Genomic DNA, 23660 nt, shown 5'->3' with positions numbered 1-23660 from the left:
AAACACTACTTTCACCAATAAAAACCCATTGTTGATGTTTATTTGCTATCAGCCAAGTTTCTGCTCTTGATTGATACACAGATAATAGAAGGGTTTGTAGTAGCTGCCTCTGGAGCGGGGCTCTTTCTGATGGAACGTTACCTTGCCACCCTTGCCTAACATTCTTCTCAGTATGTAGCTCGGTGACTCCTGGGCATAAAAGTTTAAACTAACTGATCTATGCATAATATCACACTGATTATACTGAAGTAATTTAAAGTAAATTGCAGAGTTTGTTAACAGAGAAGCCTGGAAAGATTGGAAAGATTGGAAAGGAAACAAGAATAAAATTCTTGGTTGGGAAAACAGACACTGATTAACTTTCCTTCTTGCTACTTAAAGAACTTGAGAGCAAGGAAGTAGAGGAGGATGGGATAGCCACTTGGATGTTCTCTTTTCTTCACTGGCAAATGCCTTCATTGTCTAGCTGTGTGAATGGCTTGAACTGGCAACGGACAAAAGCTTTTTTCCTCCCATATTGCACAAAATGTATTGATCTCTATTTTCCCTTCCTTCTCAATATCTGAAGATTTAAATTATGAGTCAAAAGACCCTTGCTGTAATTATTAAATCGTCTTGCTATCTCCTTGCGTCACTGTGTATCCTGCTGAGGAAATTCCTTCCAGGAAGCTTTGCATTTTTTTTTTCAGTAATGAGGTTCCATCTTTGATCAAGAGAAAAATCAAAGTGAGGATTTCAGTACTACGGGAGTCACAGCCCTAACCCCTAGCAGCCTGTGAAAGCTATTTTCCCACAGCGAGTTCAAAAGAGAAGGCAGGGATTTTGAAATCTGTGTTTGATTTCTTTTTGATACTGCTAGATTACGCAGTTTCAACTGCGGGCTTGGCCTTTATGTTGCTCTCAATAGCAGAGATATTTATGATGCCTTCTCCAATCCCAGCCACTCCTCTGCTTTTGTTGCTGGAGGATTCTTTTGCCTCATTGCAGATCATTTTTAAGGTTTCTTTTCATGAGTCAGCATTTTCTAAACTCTTTGTATTATGATGGAATCTCTGATCACAGTCTATATCTGTATTGTCAATAGAAATACAGTGTGGGCCACATATATCATTTTAAATTTTCTAATTACTACATTTAAGAAAACAAAACCGCATGACACTAACTTTAACACTGTATTTTGAGTAGCCCAAGCTATCCAAAGTATTGTCATCTCAACATGTAATAAATTAAAAAAATGATTTGTGAGGCATTTTTTTCTTTTTTCTTCTCCTCCTCCTCCTCCTTTTCTTTTTTTCATACAAAGTTCTGGTACTTGGTGTATATTTTGCACTTATTGCAAATTGGAATAGCCACATTGCAAGTGTTCAGTAGCCAAATACAGATCAACCCTCTCACACACTCCTTACGGACAGCCTAGAACAGTGAGCTCAACATTTCCCACCGTGAACTCAGGTTTCCCTCATCTGCATCATCATGAAGCTGATGAGTTTCTCCCCTGAAGAGAAAGCAGTGAATTCTCAGTTTTGAAGGAAAGAAACAGAGAGGAAACAAACTGTACTTGTTTTCTTCCTGTCTAGCCTCTACTTTCATTGTGGCTTATGTAAGAGGACTCACACAAATGACTTTGGGTCTGTATGCACATTTCTAAAAAGTCCAAACAAATGATGTAAAGTTACTCACATTTGAAAGGATTTGGGAAGATGCGTGTTTTAGTCAGCTTTCTTGTTGCTGTGACTAAAAAACCCAAGCAGCACAATTATAGAGGAGGAAGAGTTTATTTGAGGGCTCACGGTTTCTGCAGTCTTTTCAAAAAAATTTATATATATATATATATATATATATATATATATATACACACACACACACACATATATATAGATACATAGATAGTTGTAGTTGAACACAATATCTTTACTTATTTTTTTAATGTGGTGCTGAGGATCAAACCCGGACCTCACGCATTCTAGGCGAATGCTCTACTGCTAAGCCACAACCTCAGCCCCAGTTTCAGAGATCTTAGTCCATAGAAGCGCAGCTCCATTTCTCTGGGCTTGAGATGAGGCTGAACATCATGGTGGAGTGTGTGGCCGAAGGAAGCAGCTCACATCCCTGTGATCAAGGAGCAAAGACTCCATTCTCCAGATACAAAGCCCAAGCTGTGCCCTAATTCCTATCTTCTCCAGCCGCAACCTGCCACTTCAGTTACCACTCAGTTAATCCCCACAGGGGGATTAACTCGATGTTTGGGACAAGACTTTCACAATCCAATCATTTTTCCTCTGAACTGTCTTGCATTGCCTCAGACGTGAGCTTTTTGGGGACACCTCACGTCCAAACCATAACAATGCGTAATTGTTGGACTCAGAATACTCAGTGTGTCTGCTATGGATATTTGTAATTATACTCAACATAGCCATGAGATCAGAATTTAATATCACATAGGCTCTATGAAGGAATAATCTAAATTGGTTTTCTATATATGAAGTATACATTTTTAATTTGTCATTTTCTGTGATACTTTGTCTATGTTCGTTTCTTTGGTGGTTAAGCTTGAAAATAGGTGAAATTAATATATAATAGTGAAAAGGAATGAAGGACGTTTAGAATAAACACAGTGGTTGATGCTGACAGGTGACTCGGGGCTGAGAAGATATAAAGGGATATTCCTGATATCAGCTATCCTTTCAAGAGTCTGAAAAGTCTGAAAGGCATTCTCTCTAAAGCAGCACTGTCTAATGGAACTGTCTAGAAATGATGAAAATGCCTTATGTCTGTGCTGCCCCTACAGTGGCTGCTGGCCATGTGTATCTGTGGAACATGTGGAATGTGGCCAGCACAATGGTGGAACTGAAAATTTAATTATATTTTCTAAGAATTTACATTTTTATTGAACTCAAATATTTTTTTACAAGCTAACATTAGCAGAAAGTACCAAGTAAAGCATGTGATAGCACGTGACCACCATCTTTTTTTTTTTTTTAATTTGGCCATTAATAATTTCCACCTCACCTTTGGTCTGCCTGCCTGGATCAAAGTTTATTTTATATCTTTTTTTTTTTCTTCAAATCCTGACAGAGTTTTTTGATCTTGGAGCCCCTTCAGCCCCTGATAACAGAATTCATCCTGCCCCAAAGGCAAGAAAGAGGTGGCATGAGCCATATTATTTTAGCCTTTCAATGAATTTCTTTGCTTTTCCAGTTTGATCTATATAGAGCACTCCCCTTTCAAACTCACATTTCTCCTTTTTCAATAAGCAAGAGTTAATTTTTACTATCCTAAGCTTCCAATTGAATCAATCCTCCAGACCAATATGAGGAGAAATGAATAACTAAAAACTACTTTAGATTGTAATGCCATACTGTCTTTCACAACGAGATAGCTGTAAATACTATATAAATGTGTTTAGTTAATAGATTTTTTAATAGAAGCAGCAGGATAAGCCAGATTGCACATTAAGCCCTTTTGGCTTACAAACACTTGTTTGTGTTGAAACACTGAGAACTCTTTATTGAAGTTCTTATAAAGTCTGAATAACTAGAGGTTTTAAAAATGTGAGTACTTACACTCACTGATTCCAGAAAAATCTTGGGTTGTAGGGTGTAGTGGCTCCACACATGTCAAAAGATTGTGAAAAGTGCTTTCCTATATTAAGGATCTGGTGGCTCTTGGTTAAATCCAGTCAATGAACAATATCCAAGATGGCAACCTAGTAACAACTGAACTTCCAAGGCTGAAAGTATGGATTCTGCTGAGTCACCTCAAAGATGGGGACCAGCAGAGATTGAAGTGGCTATAGTTGCTCTGCCTTTGGCAAAAGAACTGGGACAGTTAGGCAATGGAGAAATATAGGTAACATTTTTCACTGTTGGATAAATTAAAAGAATGAGCCTCATAGACTAGGTCCAGAGAATCCAATGTTACATTGCATTTTCTTTTTCTTTTTAAATAACATCTTTCACCAAAGAGTTCAAAGAAATGTGCTGCTGTCTCTTAAATCTTCATGTAACATCTCCGAGGATGCTCAGGAGACAGAATTGCTTACCCAGCAGCTCAACAGGAAAACAGGTAAAGGAGAAATACGGGTTGGAACCAGAGTCTTTCCCTTTTTTTTTTTTTTTGTTTTCCTTGATTATTGTTGCATCATTTATTCCAGCCTCGCAGCTCTCAGAGGAGGGCCAGTGGAACATTCTGAGGAGGGACCAAAAGAGTCCTTAAAGATGTGCCTGCAGAGTGACAAGGTGTCTGCTGAGGAGCTGCCTCACCCCTCAAACACCTTTTATGCTCCTTGGCAAAGTTTTTCTTTACACACACACACATACACACACACACACACACATTCTGAGTTTCCTAGATTTCAAAATAACTTGGAAGTTAAAGCTTCAACCCAAGTCCCTCTGCAAGCACATCTTTACCAGTTCTTAGGGCTGTTCCTTGGCCCTCCTCCGAGGGCTGCGTGGCTGGAATGTGTGATGGAACAATAATCAAGGAAAACGAAAAAGGAAGGACTTTGGCCCCAACCTCTATTTTCCCTTTGCCTTTTTTCCCCATCAAATTCTTTCAGAATAAATTGGGACTTTCTGAGCAAAACCACCAACCAAATAAAAGAAGACGTGATAGAGATTATTTTCTTCAACTAACCAGGAGCTCCCAGAAATAGGAGCATATTGGAAATATGATTATCAGCTTCAAAATAAAAGTCTGTGTATTGAGAAAGGAAAAACTTAACAATCCTGAAAACAAGAATAAGGAGGAGAACAAACGGCTAAACCTTGAGATGCCAGAGGAGAGAGGGATAGATGACCTTACTTTCCTTTGTCATGGATGGCTTGCAAGGATTAATTAAGTAAAAGTCTGTAAATTTCTTCAAGCTCTTTGGATAAAGGAGCTATTTAAATATAAATTATGATTATGCAGCTTTGCATCTCACATGTCAGGCATGCCTGGTTAGCTGTGTCTGATGTGTAAGTTATGTTTCCTCCAGGTTTTAAAGATGAGGATCCCTGCTTGACCTTCCCTCTTTGACCCAATGTTAAGGGAGAGATTTACAGTGCTATGTGTGGCATCTGAGAACAGACACCTCTTTGAAGTTTGGCCTTGTGCTTGGAGAAACTAGAGCCTCTATGTATGCCTCCTGTTGGAGAACTTTCCCTAAGAGACATCTGGGGGTGGAGGTGGGGACCCAAGTCAGCAAACGGTGGAAGTAACTTTCTGCTTTTTAATCTGTCCATTTACTATACTAACTTAGTGCCCCAGAGAGTTAAACAGAGCATGAGCAAGGGATATATTTTTAACTTAGTCTGGAAGTCAGAAATAAGGATGTTGGCATGATCCTTCTGAGGGTTCTAGAGAAGTCTTCTCTTCCCTTTTCCAAACTTTATGGGAAGCTAAGTTTGGGTGACCATCTTGAAGGGTCATCTTTCTTCTGTGTCTGTGTGGCTGCCCCTGTCTCCATATTAGGACACCAGTCATATTGTATTAGGGACTCACCCTCCTCCAGTCTGACCTCATCTGAACTAATCACACTTAAAACTGCTGTGTTTCCAAATAAGATCACAGTCTGTAGTGTCGGTGGTAGTTAGGACCTCTCTATATCTCTTTTCTGGGGGAGAGGGCAACACAGTCAAACCCATAATACCAGGTTGGTGTCATTTTAAAATTATATTCAGGAGCCCAACCTTGCTCTCCTATGGTAACTCCACAAGACAGCAGGGAGGAGCAGCACAACTCTGTGGGAGCAGCCTGCATCCCAGCTTCCCCACCCTTCACCCCTCCCAGGCCTCCTTTCTCTTTCCCACCTAAGCACTTACTCTTTAGACTCCACAGAGACCCCCCTTCTCCCCCGATCAGGGCTCTGAGGAACAACATAAAGCTGTGGAACTCCATGTTCCATTGAGTTCCTTTTCCAAGTAGGCAGTTTTAAGGAACATAAATTCTGAAAATAGCCCCTTTATAAAGCTTGTTTGAAAGCTGTTTCATTTCCTTTATTAGTTTTAATATAAAGGAAATAGAGTCCAGCCTCCCTCCAATGTCCACTTAGAATTGCCACCATCAGCCATTCAAATAGATCTGGATGAAAAGCCTAATACAAACTGAGGGCTGATACCACCCATCCCCCTAAATTTTGACATTCTTATAGAACCCTGGCCTACAGCTCACTCTGGAGAATCCAACTTCCTCCTTTTGTAAAAACTGAGAAGGTGGAAAATTCATTCTTAGAAATACTGAAACTGATCCACAGCCAAGCCCACTTGCTGAGCAGCACGAGGTCCACCAAAAAAACCAATTACTGCCCAACGCAGAGTCTGACTGAGACCAGGCTGTGTCCACCAATGGGACCCTTAGTTATAGTTTCTCAGGCTCCTGGGAAGATCCAAGACCTGCTTATCAGTCCCCGGGGAGACTGCAAGTCCCCTGGCAAAGAGTAAGAACTGTAATTTTTAGATGCTTAGATCTTGAAGAGACGGTTCTGGGAAAGCATACACAAAGCAACCCAAAGGGGAGAATCTGATGATAACTCTATAAAAGGAGGGTTTATATGGTCTCAGCTGATCCATATTTTTAGAAAATTGTTTGGATTCAGGCTGCCTGAGTGTAATACTGTTGCCAGAAACAGCAATGGAAGGGAGATAAACATGGCACTGAGGTTTTTCTTTTTATGCCTCCCATGAAGCCCTGGGTAGTACAAATCATGCTGGACAGCCTTTGATTAGCAGCTGCTCAGTTCTACTCGGAAAAGGAGGCATTTAACCGAAACAATGCTCTCCCTTCATAGACAAGCTAGGAATTTGCCACTGAGGATCGCTCCCCTAGAGACAGCCTGGTCTGAGCCACCTCTTTGGCACCTCTGGAGGCTGTTCTTTTTGCATCATTGCAGGTGGGCAGTGACTGGCCGGGCTGCTGGTTGGTGGGGGCCCACTGGGGAAGTCCGTGTCTCATTCACACTGTACTGGGTAACCTCTGAACCTTTTTGAATGTGGTGTGACCTATTCAGGTAACATCAGCCACTTTGTTCTTGTCTGTGTGACAATGTGATATTGCAGAAAAAGTTTCGGATGAGAAGTAAAAGATTTCATTGCATTTCTGATGCTTTTCCCTGCCTAACTGTGACATGGAGCATGCCACTTAATCTTTCTGAGCTGCAGCTAGGATTCAGCCTTCTAACACTAAGCTACACATATACCTAAAGGGAGACAGATGATGTGCTATGGATTCATGAAGGCACAGGATAAACTCCAGATACCTTACCGGAGCATCAGTTTTACTCCAACATTCTGGGGAAAGCATTTTTTATATATTAAAAACAGACTAACTGTGGAGTAGAATGGAAAATTCCACAATAAGTTTTCAAATAGATATAAGAGAAATCTGTTTCAGAAGATGACTGGTTGAGGAATATTTTGAAGCCCCAGATGAGATTCACTTTGAGAGGCCCTTTCAATTCTTACCTTTGGGAATTCAACCCCCAAACCTTTGGATGCCTATTACCAGCCAGATTTCACATCCCACAAATTCATATGTTGAGGTTCTAATCCTCCGACATCTCAGAATGTAACTATGTCTGGAGATAGGCCCTTAAAGAAGTGATTAAGAAAATGAAGCCATTAGGGTGAAGCCTCATCCTACTGATGACTTTATAGAAGAGGAAATTCAGACACACCCAGGAAAGACCACGTGAGCAGAGAGGGAGAAGGCAGCCACCAGCAAGCCAAGGAGAGGGGGCTCAGGAGAAACCAGTCCTGCCCACTCTTTGATCCTGGGGTTTTAGTGTCTAAACCATAAGAAAATTAATTTCTGTTGTGGGAGTCACCCAGTCCGTGGTGTTTTGTTATGGTCGCTGAAGCAGACTAATACAGTATCCCTTTGCCTACTAAAGGCAGGCCAACTTCCTTGGCCCAGAATTAATGACCTTCTGCAAGGGTCATTGACCCCCCCCCATTCCCATCCTGTGTTCTTTCCTTTCCTTTCACTTCTTTGATGCCTGCCTCCTCCTATTTTCATTTTATGCCTTCCCCTCTCTGGGCCTGTTCCCTTTACCCGACAAAACTGTGTCCTTGTACTGAACTCCCTCATCCTATAAAGGCCACCTTACATTATTTCCAGCCTAAAATTAACTGACTTCTATGGTGATTATTAGTTTGTTTACTAACATGACACGGATACAACTTTGAATTGTGGTTGTTTCTGCATTCATTTTCTTCCTCTCAAATGCTAGAGTAAATGGGCCGTTTCTTCAGGTTTTTTGTTTGTTTACTTTTTAATTCTTTCACATGACAAGCATCAGGCTGGGTGGGGAGTCAAAAGCTTGCCTGCTCCATTCATGAAGCAGAGATCTATCCATATTGTTTCCTCTATTTAACATGTTTTAAAATATGCTTTATATTCATATATTTATTTTATGTGTATTACAAATAATTTTTTTATTTTTTAATTTTTTAAAAATGTTAATTTTTTAAAAAAAATTTGTTCTTTCTAGATATACATGACAGTAGAAATCTGTTTTTTAAGTATTTTTAAATATATTTCATTATTTGAACCCTGGGTCTTAATCAGGTGTTCAATATTCAAGTTTTTGTTTGTATAAAACTCATATTCAGATAATTATTCATCAGGCTAAAAATGAGTATTCTCGATCATAACTTCTGTTAGTTCTGCAATGTGAGATACAGCATTTACTCATTTGACAGTTTGATTTTTACTTTTTTTTAATGTGCTGTTTAAAAATTATGAGTAATTTAATTGTGAGTTCTCATCACAATATTTTAAATGGAATATCTTTCCCATTGTGAAATATTTGGTAAACATCATTCAATATATGTTTTTAATAAATATTTCATTTTTTAGATGTTAAAAACTATTAAAGATAGAATAAGGTAGTTTAACTTACAGCTAAAGTTAAAAAACAGAATTGGAAATTCTCAAGTACTTTTAAAACTTGTTTGGGACTGATCATTAAACCACAGATGGAAAAGTAAAGAGTTTCAGTTATCCTTGACATTTCACGAGGGAAAGAAAACAGAAAGGAAAATCATTATAGAGTCTTAAAAGAAATTGCTTCCAAATTGTTATCTGTCAGCTATTCCAGATGTCTTTACTGTTTTTTTTGGTGTGGAATTGATGGTATTTTTAAAAGACCTGAGGAAAATAGATGAGGTTCTTATTTCCTGATGTCCCAGAAGGTAGATGCAGGAAAAAAAATATCTTTAAAGAATTTTGAATGTGTTGGCCACCTCTACCACCATATTGATGGTACCTATCAATACTCTTATGATATGTGTATATTCTCTAAAATTGTAGTGGTGAAAAGAAGGCTTTATGAAAAAAATATATCCTATGTTGAAAACTTAGTAGAAATCTGTTATAAATGTCATATATAGACTATTCAAATATGTACATATTATATCCAAATAATGATATAAGCTACATACATAATTGTTATATAATTATATGTAAAGTCTATATATGTGTATTTGCAAATAAACACGTATGTATGCATTTATATGTGCATATATATATTATATCTGCAATATATAATATATATATTAATCCTTACCACATCTCTATGTTATGAGTATTATTCCTGTTTTACTGATGAGGAAACGTGGCTAAGAGAAAGGCAAGAATGTTGCCCAGCATTACAAAGCCAGAGGGGAATGTGGTACCAAAGAACAAAATTATAACAATTTTAGTTATGGACTTAATGGCTTTTATTTGCGATTCAGGAATCTAGACAGCCTTCATCCTACCACACAGAGCAATAGCTCCCTGGGCAACAGCACACAGTGGGAACAAGGAAACGGAACAGTGGGGAAAAAACCTGGTTAACATCAGATGACTTTTGGGGAAGGGTAAAAGCAAAGGGGGCTTCCATATCATTCTGGCTAAAACAGGCTATCTGAGGATTTGGCTGTTATTTCTCTCTCCTGGTTTCTTGAAGATCAGATAACAAGTTAGTTTTGGCTGGGGGCTGTGCAGCTTTAGCAAGAGCAACTCCATTTGGGTCTGGTCTGTTACCATCGAGCACAGGAGCACAGTCCAAATCCATGGGCTCTTATAAACTCTGTTTAGCAGTGACCATACTTCTAAAGCTGTGCCCTTAATCACCTTGCAAACATGTCTCAATCAGGCAACAAAATGAGGAGGAAAGACCTGGAGGCAAGGCGAGCCTCTGCCATGGTATTTATCAAGATCATAATCCACATAACTTCATGATTTAATTTTCTTGTTTGCAAGCTAGGAATACGTAGTGGCTGCCATCAGAATATCCAGAACTTAAAGAGAAAAAATGCCTCATCAAATATGATATGCTTGTTTTCAGTACCGCATAGGATTTTCATCATTCCGTTTTTAAAAGTATTTTTAAATACTCTCCCCCCCTTGAAAACTTCAAGTGGCTGTGGCAGGTTACAGACTTCACAGAATCCTCATCTATGCTCATCTGGTAGAAAGTCACCCGCTGTTCATTTCATCAGGTGTAGATTTTACTACTTCTTATAAATATGTCTGGTGTCCTACTTCAGTGTTGTTGTGGGTTCTGATTAACTTAGTTATGGACCTTAGAAAGATGTGAATATGAAGAGCGTTTGGGAGCAAGGAATCTGCACATGTTGGTCCAGGGTTTTGGTGGGGAGAGAGTTTTTCCTCTTCCTTATCAATATTATGTTAGAGCTGAAACAGGTTTCTAAAATAGAGCTTACCTATTCAGAGAAACTCAAACATTCCCAGGGAACTTATCATCCCTTTAGAAGATTTCTGTACCTGAAATCTTCTAAATTTCTATACCTGTCTTCAGAATTTTTTGAAACCAGAAAGGGAGATACTGTCTTCTGAAGCCAGCCCTCTTTGTGACTCTATCCTGAGGGGTTCTCTACTCAGCAGTCTCCCCTCTCCTGTGTGACTGTGGTAAGCTACCAGAAACCAGAGCACCTAGCAGGGGTTGGGTGGCTTTGTACTTTGCTTGATGTCACACTATCTTCAGTATCATTCATACTGGCCCCGAGTCAGGGTCAAAGCACAAAGCAAGTGACTTGACTAAAGCCACCCCCAACAAGGCCCTCTGGCTCCAACTCTGTCCTTCCTGTACTACAGGCCCCCACCTCAAGACCTCATTTGTTAAATTCTGAGGATGTGCTGCGAAAACTGGAAATCCATTAAGTAATAAAATGAATTCAGACACTTACCTCTCACCCCATACAAAACTCAACTCAAAGTGGATCAAGGACCAAGGCATTAGACCAGAGACCCGGCACCCCCTAGAAGAAAAAGTAGGCCCAACACATCATCAAGTCAGCTTAGGAACTGACTTCCTCAACAAGACTCTTAAAGTGCAAGAAGTAAAATCAAGAATCAATATATGGGATTATATAAAACTAAAAAGCGACTTCATAGCAAAGGAAGCAATCAAGAATGTGAAGAGAAAACCTACAGAATGGGAGAAAATCTTCACCACCTACAGCTCAGATAGAGCATTAATCACCAGGATATACAAAGAACTCAAAAAACTTAACACCAGAAAAAAAACCAAATAACTCAATCAATAAATAGGCAAAGGAACTGAATAGACACTTGACAGAAGAAGAAATATGAATGGTCAACAAATATATGAAAAAATGTTTAACATCACTAGGAGTTAAAGAAATGCAAATTAAAAGTATACCCAGATTTCATCTCACTCCAGCCAGAATGGCAATTATCAAGAATACAAGTAAGAATAAATGCTGGTGAGGAGGAGGGGAAAAAGGTACATTCATACATTGCTGATGGGACTGCATTTTAGTGCAACCACTCTGGAAAGCAGAAAACTTTTAATGGAACCACCATTTGATCCAGTAATCCCATTCCTTCATTTATACCACAGAAGACTTAAAATCAGCATACTACAGTGCCCTTCAATAGATGAATGGCTAAAGAAAATGTGGTTCTTATATGCAATGGAATATTACTCAACCATAAAGAAGAATGAAATTATGGCCTTTGCCCATAAATGGATAGAACTGGAAACTATCATGCTAAGTGAAATAAGCCAATCCCCCAAAACCAAAGGCAGAATGAATGTTCTCTCAGGTTTGCAAAAGCTGACTCACAATAGGTTGGGTGGGAGGAGTGGAAGTTCAACAGATTGGAAGGGGGTTGGGGGATGGGAGAAGGTATGGGAATGGGAAAGACAGTAGAATGAATAGACATAACTTTCCTATGTTCATATGAATACATGACAAATGTAATCCCACATCATGTACAACCACAAGAATGGGGAGTGCCACTCCATGTACATATGACATGTCAAAATACACTGTCCTGTCAGGTATAACTAAAAAGGACAAATAATAATAATAAAAAATCTCGACCATGCTCCTTCTTCACTCATTTTAGTGGTAAAAAAAAAAACAATTAAAAATGTACAAATTAATATTTCTCACAACCCTATAGACAGGTTCAACCCCTGTTTCTCTTCTCCCAAACCCACATCCCTGGTTCTCCTTCTTCAAAGAAAATTTGGTCACAGCCCACCAGTTCCCACCCAGCCAGCCCCTTCTCAGAGGAAGGATACACTATGTATTAGCACGACAGTAGCCGCCCACATGATCTGCGCAGCACTGGGGCAGCTGGGGTTAACCAAAGTCTCCATTCCAACAGGACAGAACCCCCCAAACCAGCTCCACTTCCTTCAGGAGGCAGGGGACAGCAGGAGCCTGTGCTCCAGCCACGCTGTCTACACACTGCCCATCACCAGCGTCACTGGTGTCACCTTAGCCAGGGCCTCTGGGAAGATTACACAATGAGTGCATGGGGCATAGAAGGATATTATTTCCCACACCCTGAGCAAACCCTGTATACCCTCGAGGGGAAGGAAACTGAGTTATCAGCGAGCGCTTTATCAGGAATCAAAGCCATGGTCCATGGTGATGTCAAGGGAATGCTGGGTGGTGGCTGCGGATAGCGTTCTGCTTCATGATGCTGAGTTGTGCTGTGTGAGGTTTGAGGTTCCTGGTATCATCTGCATATGTTCTGCAGCCTGTCCCACAAAACAGTGCACCCTGATGCTGGTGTATTTCCTTTTCGTAAAGCAACTATAACATAAAATAAAAATAAATGTTTAGAGTGTTCCCTCCCCTTCCCTGTTATTTCATATGAGAAACTACTTCTATGTGCTTTTTACAGTGTTGTGACTTTAAACACAGTTTGTCCAGTATCTCAACAACTCAGTAAGAAGCACTGGTATATCCATTTTATGGAATAAACTGTTGGGGCTCAAGTTGAGATTTGCTCTGCCAGTGTGTAGTAGCAGACCCAGTATTCCAACATGGGACTCTGATTCCAAAGCTCTTGTTCTGGACAGTGTACCTTTAGAATATTCATCTGAATTCAGGTGACCACAGTTCACCAGTATGCACCAAATGGAGTCTGGTTTGGAATTAGCATGGTATTTTCAAAGCAGAGCTGGAATGGGTTCCAGGTGCTCAGTGTATCTTAGAGTTGGGATTTTGCTTTTGTTTTTTGCTTTGTCCAAGATTTGTTTGGTATTTCTGGGATAAAGCTGAAGCAAGCTGGTCCTATTTTAGGTTGTTGGATAGTCATTTGAGAAAAGCGAAATGATTAGAAGTATCTGTCGCTCTAGAGTTGTATAGAAATCACTTTTCAAATTGACCCGCCCCAGTTCAGCATTCTTGTGTCACTTATGGCTGTGGGATTCTGACTTTTGTGTTGGTGTCATAAGTCTGCATATGATCTGCGATATGGTCCTTCCTGGGCCAAATGAAGGAAAAAAGATAATGCATGAATGGGGACAGGAAACTTTATATATATATTGAGGTTGAAACCTTCTATGACAAGCACACCATCCCCCCGAAAAGATGGGTTTTTAGACCCATAAAGGAATGTAAAAAAACTGGGTAGATAGATGATAAAAATTTTTCAAAACCTGTTAATCATAAAATCTATATGGTGGGTGTCTGTGTGTTTATTATAAATTTATTCCAACTTTTATGTAAATCTAAATTTTTTTTTTATAATATCATGTTAGAAAGGGAAAAAAGTGAATGTAATCATTCTTAGCTGTAGCGCTGTGGTCAGTTCCAGAAAATATATTAATTGTGAAGACACAAGCAAACAATAAGACAGAGACTCTGCTTTGGATTAGGTAATGTTTTTGTGTAGGTCCTTACTTTAAAATCATGAACACCTAGAGCTGCTAATGAAGAATCTGAAAGTGGCAGGTGTAAGGGAATGTAATGTTTGCAATTCTAAGACAAGCAGCAAGATCATTATTAATATCCACACAAACAGCTACAATATACCGAGTCCCTAATATATGGCAAGCTCTGAACCAGGTACTTTTATTCAGCCTTTCATTTATTTCTAATAACAATGCTAAAAATACAGGCACCATGCTAGAGAGATGGGAACCATTAGGTGTATTTTATAGACGAAAACCTGAGCTCAGAGGAGTCAAAGCCATGCTGCTCAAGGTCACCCATCAACTGAGGTGGTATCACGATTGAAACCTGCCATGAAGGACTTCAAAGCCTGAGCTGTTATTTCACTAGACCCTTGCTGCAGCAAGCATGGTCCTGGGCAGCAGTGTGGTCCTCGTCGGGAGCTGGTTTGAAACTCAGGAGATCAGCCCTGATCAGAATTAGAAACCAGAATCTCCATTTTAACAAGGCCCTGGATGTTTCTTGTGCATATCAGTCTAGCAACTCTGTACTGGACCAAGGCATTCTGGAAAGTTGGGAAATGAATCTTTATTTTTCTCCTGGTATGAGAGACATCATAGGAAACTGATATTTCTTCCGTCTCAGAGGTGTGGCCGCAGTGCTCAGCCCATTAGCTTCCTTTCCTGCAGCCTGAGTGAAGGCAGTGAAACCAAGTTCCTATTCCCATAATAGGAGTCAAGAAGCCAGAGTACATGACCCATGTGATGAATGGCAGTTAGATCACCCCACCTATCTGTGACTCTTATTTCTTCATCCATTAAGTGGGACATCAGTTGTGGCTCTACCCACCTCCCAGAAAAGCGAAAAATGCCTTTAAAGTTAAAAATCAAACAACAAGCAAAAAGGAACAGGCAAAAGCCCTCTCATTATGGTAGAGGTGGACTAATCCTCCCTCAAGTGTGAGGTCACCACCTATGGCTGTTCCACTAGCACTCAATGGGGTGTATATGGCGGATGTGATTGCTGGGTCATGTTCATTGCTCATGGCTAGGATGCTCTTGCTGGGGGCCTCCTTGCAGTCCCTCTCAGAAGAGGATACTCTCTGAGAGAAAAGGACTCTGTCAATATTAGGTCAGTGTGTGCAAAAACACATTGGCATGAACCAAATCCACCACCTTTTCCTATCTGCAGCACAGATCTACAGTTTAACAATGAAGACCATTCACTGAATGCCAGCTGGAACCACCATCTCTGCCTCTTTACAAACCCACCTCAGCTCCAAGAGGCAGGTGTTGTTCCTGTTTTACAGATCAGGAAAACCAAGCCCTCAAGAAGTGAATTGGTGGGCCTGAGATGCTCTTAACTCCTGAGATTAGAAAGATTTTGCTTTAAGTCAGATGGCATTTTCCAGAAAACTTTCACATACCCTTTGCAAAATCTCCCCCAAAGTTTCATTGTTTGAAACAACTTCCCACCCCCCAAGCAATGGGACCCTAGGAAGAGAAAAGATGACAAGTCACTCATGGCTGAAATTAGCTTGCAAATTTCTGCTCTGAGCTAAGGAACAGGTATTCCGGTACCCAACCCACTGTATCTGTCTTTGATGTCTTCTTTCACATGAGCTGGAAAAGGAAAAGAGATGGGAATCAATGAAATATTTAGGGGGAAAAAATCTCAAGAAAACACAAATTATACAGTCTTCTTCAAAATCTTTTCAAGCACAGAAATAGTCTCACTCACTGTGATTTTATAAAATATTTCCCATGGTTAAAAAATTACCATATTCCCATTGTCTACTTTAGTGCTGAGATAAACGTCTGATGATAAAAAGCTCATTGCTCATCTTGATGCCTGAAGGTGGGTGCTCTTTGTGGACAGAAACTCTTTGTGTGCTAGAGCTCACATCTGGGTCACCAGCACCCAGGGAGCAGGCAATTTGCAGGATCCAAAGAACCTACTCCTTGTCTTTAATCACAGGCAACAGTAAGAGTGTTCCCCATGGCTGAAGCAGAGTCATTCTTGGAGAGAAATGGTAACTTGAAATCTGTGCTTATCTTCCTCTGCATTCCTCCTCTTCCATTTACATGCAGGGTTCAGTACCCATGTGGACATAGAAGGCCCAGAGTTGGGATAGTATATAAATATAAATATATATATAATAACTGTTTATTAAAAAATTATTTATATATATAAAATTGTATATATAAACTATTACATGTTTAATGAGGCTTTTGTAAATATCAAATAAATATTCCTATTACTTAATATTTGACAAATTTTATGAATGAGTGAGTTGGATTCAGATCAGTACAGTAGCGTTTCTGGTCTCCCAGGAGATGTAATATTTACATAAATAACTGCAGTGCAAAATGGTAATCCTCAAATAAATCATAGAGTGTGTCACCATAGGAGCTCAGAGAGGAGTGAAATCCATAGCTCGCTGCTGCTGGGGTGCCCAGGCAAGGCTGTATACGGAGGCTTCATTTAGTATGTTGACAGTGGATTCTGGGTATGGAAGGAGAGAGCATCTCAGAGAGAAGGAATCCGAAAAAGCTCAAGACATATGTAAAGAGCCAGCAGCAGTAGGTGCAGTAAGTCAGGGATCCCCAGTTGGAAGTGCCTTTGAGATTGGCCAGGGCTATAGCTGCTTAACAGGATGGTTCTAGCCAGTTAGTTGCATGTGAGCTCAGCCCCGGGACCTCAATTATTCAAGAGACATGAGACATCAGGGTTTAAAGAAATGAAGAGTAAAATGTGATGCTGGCCAAAGCCAACATGTCTCCACTTGACCTTAGGTTGTGGGTGGTGAGTATGTGACTCTGGAATAGACTTCTGGCCAAGCATTGGGACCATGGTAGGTGGAAAAGATCCTTGAACTGGGATCCAGGAGTCCTGGGCTTAATCTGGGCTCTGTATCTTTGGTCAAGCCTCTGATATCCTTTGTGCCTCAGTTTCCAGAAAGTTCTCGGAATGGAGATAGGGTTTATCAGAGCCACACTGAGCCTCCAAGTAGAATATTTACATAGTTCTGCTTGCATTTTCAGGGTCTGAAGAATTATAATACTGGCCCTTGCTGTTGTTCCCTCTCCACCATGGGCTTTATTTTGTTATTACTTTTTGTCAAAGGGCCCTTATCTGAGATGGAAATGGGGGGATATCACGTCCATAAATTAGCATATGGAGACTTGGAGATGGAAACGTGCCAACCCCTTCCAATGGGAAGTCCAGATAACAGGCTACAAGATCGAGCAGCTTTCCTGAGAACAGTAAAGAAAACGATTTCTCTCGGTGCTTGCCACAGAAAGGAAGATAAAGGAACTAGAGGACGGATAAAAGTATCCAAAAAAAAACATAAAAGATGAATTGATGGGAAACACGGGTGTGACCACTGAGGGGCAGTGGGTGGAAAAAGTCACGCTATAAAAAAACATAATAAAGTGTGGAAAAAGAATGGAGCGATAGTCATGGGGGAAAAAAGTGAGATCACAAAAACTTTCAAAAGTAGCCTGGAAAAAATAAGGCTTTATGAGTTGGCCATGAGGACGCCATTCTTCCCACCTGTGGAGAGTAATTGGCCCTGGCTGACTAGAGATTTGTTTTGCCTTCTTGGCAGGAGCCGAATTGTTATGTTAATATTCCGCTGCCTAAGTGTTAAGTGCTGCCTTTGAATAGAAAGAGTTTTACAGAAGGGAAAATTCCCAGCCCCACGTTCGTTCCTGGGCCACTGAGCTCTTCACACACTTCAGGCTTCACACTCAAATTCTAAAAAAATAATTAGTATCATGGCAGATATTTCTAGCATTTTGTGAAAACTAAGAGAACTACTAGAAACTCTCCTGCAGGTGGTTTATGGACAAAGAGTGCATCCAGGCTAAGGTCTGGGCCCAGGAGCTCATTTGGACTAAAGCATAGACTTCTTTTTCTACCACAGTGTCATTGCTCAGGCACTCAAGTGCCCACCTCTTTGCATGTATCTGTGCCGTCTCTTTTCTATTAACATTGGCTTCTCCTTAAATGTCATTCCGCTGACTGAGCTCTTAAAATATTTTAATTGTCCTTGAACAGAGTGAGCCCCAAACCCCTGGGTACTCAGGATGAAATGGCCTCATCATCAATGCATTATTAAATATTTTGAATTACTGAGTCATCTGTTGGGTTTCTTTCTTTCATTCTGGCAGCATCTCTCTGCAGTCCTAAGATCTCTTGCAAAGTGGTCTGCTGCCTCCCCTCTGGGTAGCTGATTTCAGTGGTGGTGCTGGGTGCTCACCATAGATTGAGCTGATTTACAATTTGTGATTTGCTCACGACCCCTTCAAAGTTGCATTTTTTTTAGGATTGGGGAGGGGGGAAGGTTGCAGCTTAATTGCGAGAGAGCCTGTAGCTGCAAATGATCTCACGCCTCCTGCAGCTGATCACCTGATAGCACCTTCCTCAGGCTCTTGTCTCCTTTCACAGCGCCTTTTCTCACTTCCACTTCCAAATGCACAGTTTTAAGAAGTGTGATAATGTGGCTTTTTTCATGATGTCTTTTATGGCAATGTCAAAGGAACTTGGTTAAAATTAAGCTCATGCGGTAACCACAAGGTTTATAAATCTAATAAGGAAAATCCCTGTAAATACTATTAAAGTTTGTGAGCTAGAGATTCTAATTGAGCTACTTATTGCCCAGGAGCAAATTAGACCACTAGATCTATTCAAACCTCATGGATCACCAAGATACCATTTGGGCAATCGCTTCAGATTTTAGACTGTTATGCGAACCTCATGTCAGCCTATAATACCCAACTGGAATCTAATTCAGGAATTTTAAAACTCTGCTTCCTTCAAAACTTGATCCCACAACTTGGACTAAGGTTTAGCACTGCTAAAACTGGACAGTGGCAAATTTCTTTCATTAAAAAGATGTTCTCATTTTCACATTTAATTGTCTCTACAGTATAGTACTTTCAGCACCGACCATAAAGTGCTAGTTAATGTCAATCCACACTCTAAGGGCGGTTAGTTAACAATTGAAATGTCCTCTTTAGAAATTTGCACTCCTGGAGAGGTTAATTAGCATGTTAAATTCCCTAACCAGAGAGGATACCACAGGATATTAAAGGCAGAGCCTTTGAATATCACTGTCTGTTCTTGCCCAAGAGACTTAATAATTAGCATAAATTGTATTCGAGATAATTTTTAATCGAGGCTATGAATAATGTTCAAGGAATATGATCATATGTAAAGATCTATATTGGCCCCTCTGCCCTTACAGGAGTAGAGTATATATATACCAGTCAGGTTTGAGCAGTAAAATAAAGCACTAGATAACTCAAATAGGAGGAGATGCAGCTCATGAATTTGAAGATCTGGGAAAGTGAAAGTCAGAGAAGCTGCTTTGAAGAATTGTGTTGGGATCCCAGGAAGTGGATTCTCTGCTCTGCGGCGGGTGATGATGAGGAGTCTGGAAGCCAGTTCTAAAATATCCCATCTACGTCTGCAGAAAGGCTGCCCCAGGCTGCAGCCGCCAGTGGGGACAACAGTTCATCCTTCCCTTTTAGCTTCTCAGTCCCACACATCAGCTTCTCCTTGACACAATGTGACAAAACTCCTGCCAGCAGGAGAGTTCCCCAAACAGTTCCATAGCCTCTAGTCCTACCTTGAAAGGAAGAAGCTAAGACTAGGGAGACTTTGATTTTTTTTTTTTTTTGAACCCAGGGCCACTTAATCACTGAGTTATATCCCTATTTAGAGACAGGGTCTCGTTGAGTTTCTTAGGGCCTTGCTAAATTGCTGAGGCTGGCTTTGAACTCGTGATTCTCCTGCCTCAGCCTCCTGAGCCGCTGGGATTACAGGCATGCGCCAATGTGCCTGGCTAAGATTTTGACTCTTAACAAGCAATATCAGGCCCAGGACAAGAATCTGACAAGCCCAGCATCCTTTCCAGGAATGACTGAGGTCCACAACAGCCCTCCCCAATGCAACCTCCTGTGGTTACCAAAATGGTGTGTATTTGTGTTGCCCACTAGCGCCCTATGTATGGCTATTGAACACTTGAGGGATGGAATTTTGAGTTTTATTTAATTTAAATAAACTTAAACGTAACTATCTATGTGTAGCTCAAGGCTGCTGTTTTGGGCAAGCAGGTGAGAACCCACATTTTTCCTCTGCCTGACCCCTTTTCTCTTCCATTTCATGGAAGACACTGTTCCCTGATTGGACCTGAATTTCCCTGATCCTGCTCTCTGGTATTTGTTGGGTTCATGGTGTGTCAAGAATTTCATGTGAGGTACTTGTTAGGGTGACTATGTGATTGGGGGAGGCAGGATTTCCCTGAGTTTATGAAATTGGTTTCCCAACTGCTTGTGATGCTCACTGCCTATTAAACATCAGTTGCGTATTTGGTGGCAATCAGTCTGAGACACACTCTCGGGACTGAACTTGGGCACTCTACCACTGAGCCACATCCCCAGCCTTATTTTGTATTTTATGTAGAGACAGGGTATCACTGAGTTGCTTAGCGCCTCACCATTGCTGAGGCTGGCTTTGAACTTGCAATCCTCCTTTCTCAGCCTCCAGAGCCCTCTTGAGATGCACTCTCACCATGCAAACAATGTACGCAGTGGAGGTGCTGCTGATGTTTACCTACAGACCCAAATAATTGTGACAGCTAATTAGCCTGTTTGCAACATACACTTATCTCACAGAAATGTTTCCCAAATCTTTAGTCTGTGGCATTTTTCCTGTTAGCAAGCAGTAGCAGAGAACAGAACAAAGACTACATAAATATTAATATAAAAATTCAGATGACGAGTTGCGAGTTGCCTTCTATGAAACAATATTTAAAAAAATGGCTCATGGTATTTAAAAAACTCATACACAGGGGCTGGGGTTGTGGCTCAGAGGAAGAGCACTTGCCTAGTATGCGTGAGGCACTGGGTTCGATCCTCAGCACCACCTAAAAATAAATAAATAAATGTTTTACAAAGTAAAATAAAGGAATTATGTCCACCTCCAACTAAAAAATAAATGTTTTTTTTTAAAATCATACACATAACACAAATTTGCTGTGTATAAAATTACTCCTAATTTATACAGTTGAATCTACATTTGATAGCTTCACAAAGATAGACCAGTGTTTTAACAAAAGATCCTCGATTGCCAGGTCTTCTGCCACTTTCTGAACCAATAGCTCACTTGCTATACATATAGGAGTTTATAAGCTCCTTTCTATTCGGTGTTCAAAAATGGCCAGCATAAAACTGGACTAATATAGGTGTTTGTGATTTCATGACACCTATTTTTCAGGCATACCAAAAGAAAAAAAAGAAAGGAAAAAGAAACCTTAGCAAACCAGACTATCATTTGTTTCACTACTAATGGCTTAAATGTTACTATTTTTCATTTTTTTTTAAGTATTTACTTTCTACTGACTCCAAATACCTTTCTACTTTTGTCCTTAAAAAAGCAGAACAGAGGAATCCTTCTGTAGGCCTTTCAGGGTTTGTGAGAAGTGGGGTGAGAGGGACATAGATGTATGTAACCAAAGAAGTGAAGAAAATGATTTGATGATGTATCAGTGCATGATTTAGAATTTGACTAAGGAAAAAGTAACATGTTTTTTGACATTAAACTCATTTAAGTGTAAATATTTGTAATGTTTTATAAAATAAAATGATAACTCAGCACTTTTTCTTACACTTAAATGATGTAGTTGTGGGATGCCAACGTCCTATTTCCGTTTCATTTCATTGTCCTATATTTTATTTTATTTTTCTTCCTTTCTTCTTTCTACTACCCTCTGTTTTTTTGTTTGCTTTTAATTTTTTGTAGTTATAAATAGACAAAATTCTTTTATTTTGTTTATTTTTATGCAGTGCTAAGGATAGAACCCAGTGCCTCATGCATGCTAGGCAAGTGCTCTACCACTGAGCTACATCCCCAGCTCCCTACCTTCTTATTTTTATTTATTATTTTTAGTTATACATGACAGCAGGATCCATTTTCACATAATTATACAAGCATGGATTATATCTTTTTCTCAGGTGGGCTCTGGAGGCTGAGAACCCCATTCTTATGGATGTACATGATTGTGGGAATCATTGTGTTGTTTTCATGTATGTACTCTGGAAAATTATGTCAGATTTATTCCACTGTCTTTCCTTAGCCTATCCACTCTCCCTTCCCTCCATTCCCCATTGTTTAATCTACTGCACTTCTATTCTTCCATTCCCACCCCCCGTATTGTGTGTTAGCTTCCACATATCAGAGAAAACATTCAACCTTTGGTTTTGGAAACTGGCTTACTTCGAATAGCATGATAGTCTCCAGATCCATCCATTTGCTGGAAAATTTAAATAAACAATTTAAAATAGAAAAAAAAAATTACTCACAAGATCTCAAAAAGTGGATGTGTTTTCTATTAATTTCAGAACCAAGTATCTTGAAAATGGTACCACAAATGTTTATTGAACATGCATAAATTTCAATGTATACAGAATTTGGCATCCTCATTAATTACCTCTTTACCTGATGATGGATAAAACTAATTAGGATTTGTCTTCAGAATAGTGTAAATTCTATTTCGTGGAGGGGGGCTCGAATCACTGAAGAAAATAGCCTAGTCAGCAAAACCTCATATAATACTGCTTTCTGGATTGTTCTTCACCTTCAACACAATTCATCCTTATACAGTTGTACCTAGGACATGATTTGTGATTTGCAGTTACAGTGATTCTGGGCACTCCCTCTGATGGAAGCAGGTCTGTATTTGATGGTCATTTTCCTGTGGACCAAAGGGCAGGCTGAGGGGAAGGATGCCAGGGTAGGAAAAAGAGCGCCAGTACTTGGGGGATGTGTCTGCTTAGGTCTCAGCATGGTGCCTGGGAGGAGCTGGAAAGCCGCCTGACCTTAGATCCTGTGAGCAAACAGGTTATTTATACTTAGTCACCCTCTGGGAGGTGAAAGCAGGACAAAAGAGGGACAGGAAAAGACAGAAGGGACTCAGAGCATAAATATTGAAGCTTTCCTCTTCTAGATGCATTTAGGGCTCTGCCATTCCTCCTCCACATTACCATATTAATGCATTTCCCAATGGGTACCTCCTGTTTAGCACCTGATAACCCTCTTTCTCACCCATCCAGCATAGTATTCCTTGGTCCTACTGCCTCAGCAGCTTGTGGTACTAACAGGTGATGAGAATGCTCATTGATTGACAGGACAAGATCTTACTTTCAGATGAGCCCACAGATTCAAATAGTGAGTGTTGAAATCTCATTCAGGTTCTTGTAAAATCATATTAGGTTTTGATGCAAAATTAAAGACTCACTAATGGAAAGCTGTCAGCGCAGTGTGCGGTCATGATAACTTCATTTACATTAGAATCAAGCCATCGCTTTCTTCAGTTTAATCCTCAAACCTTTTGGCTTCCGCTGTAAGGAGGATGCAGATTACAGTGTGTCTGTCTTGTGAAGTATTTCTGAGAGGTGTAGATGCTCAGTCATTCTCAGTGGAGCATAAAACAGGCAGTAC

The 23660-nt window shown here is 40.1% G+C and overlaps 1 protein-coding gene across 1 annotated transcript in view; it reads left to right on the top strand.

The window, feature by feature from the left end:
- The window catches only part of Lhfpl6 (LHFPL tetraspan subfamily member 6), a 239397-nt gene that overhangs the window by 183963 nt on the left and 31774 nt on the right, over nt 1–23660 (top strand). The gene's annotated exons all lie outside the window — the stretch shown is intronic.

This window comes from Marmota monax, unplaced genomic scaffold, assembly GCF_021218885.2.
Source record: "Marmota monax isolate L192 unplaced genomic scaffold, Marmota_monax_Labrador192_F-V1.1 WCK01_AAM20220418_F8-fsc00011, whole genome shotgun sequence".
NCBI lineage: Eukaryota > Metazoa > Chordata > Mammalia > Rodentia > Sciuridae > Marmota > Marmota monax.
Note: the sequence above shows the minus strand (reverse complement) of the source record. Positions and strands in the feature narration are given on the sequence as shown.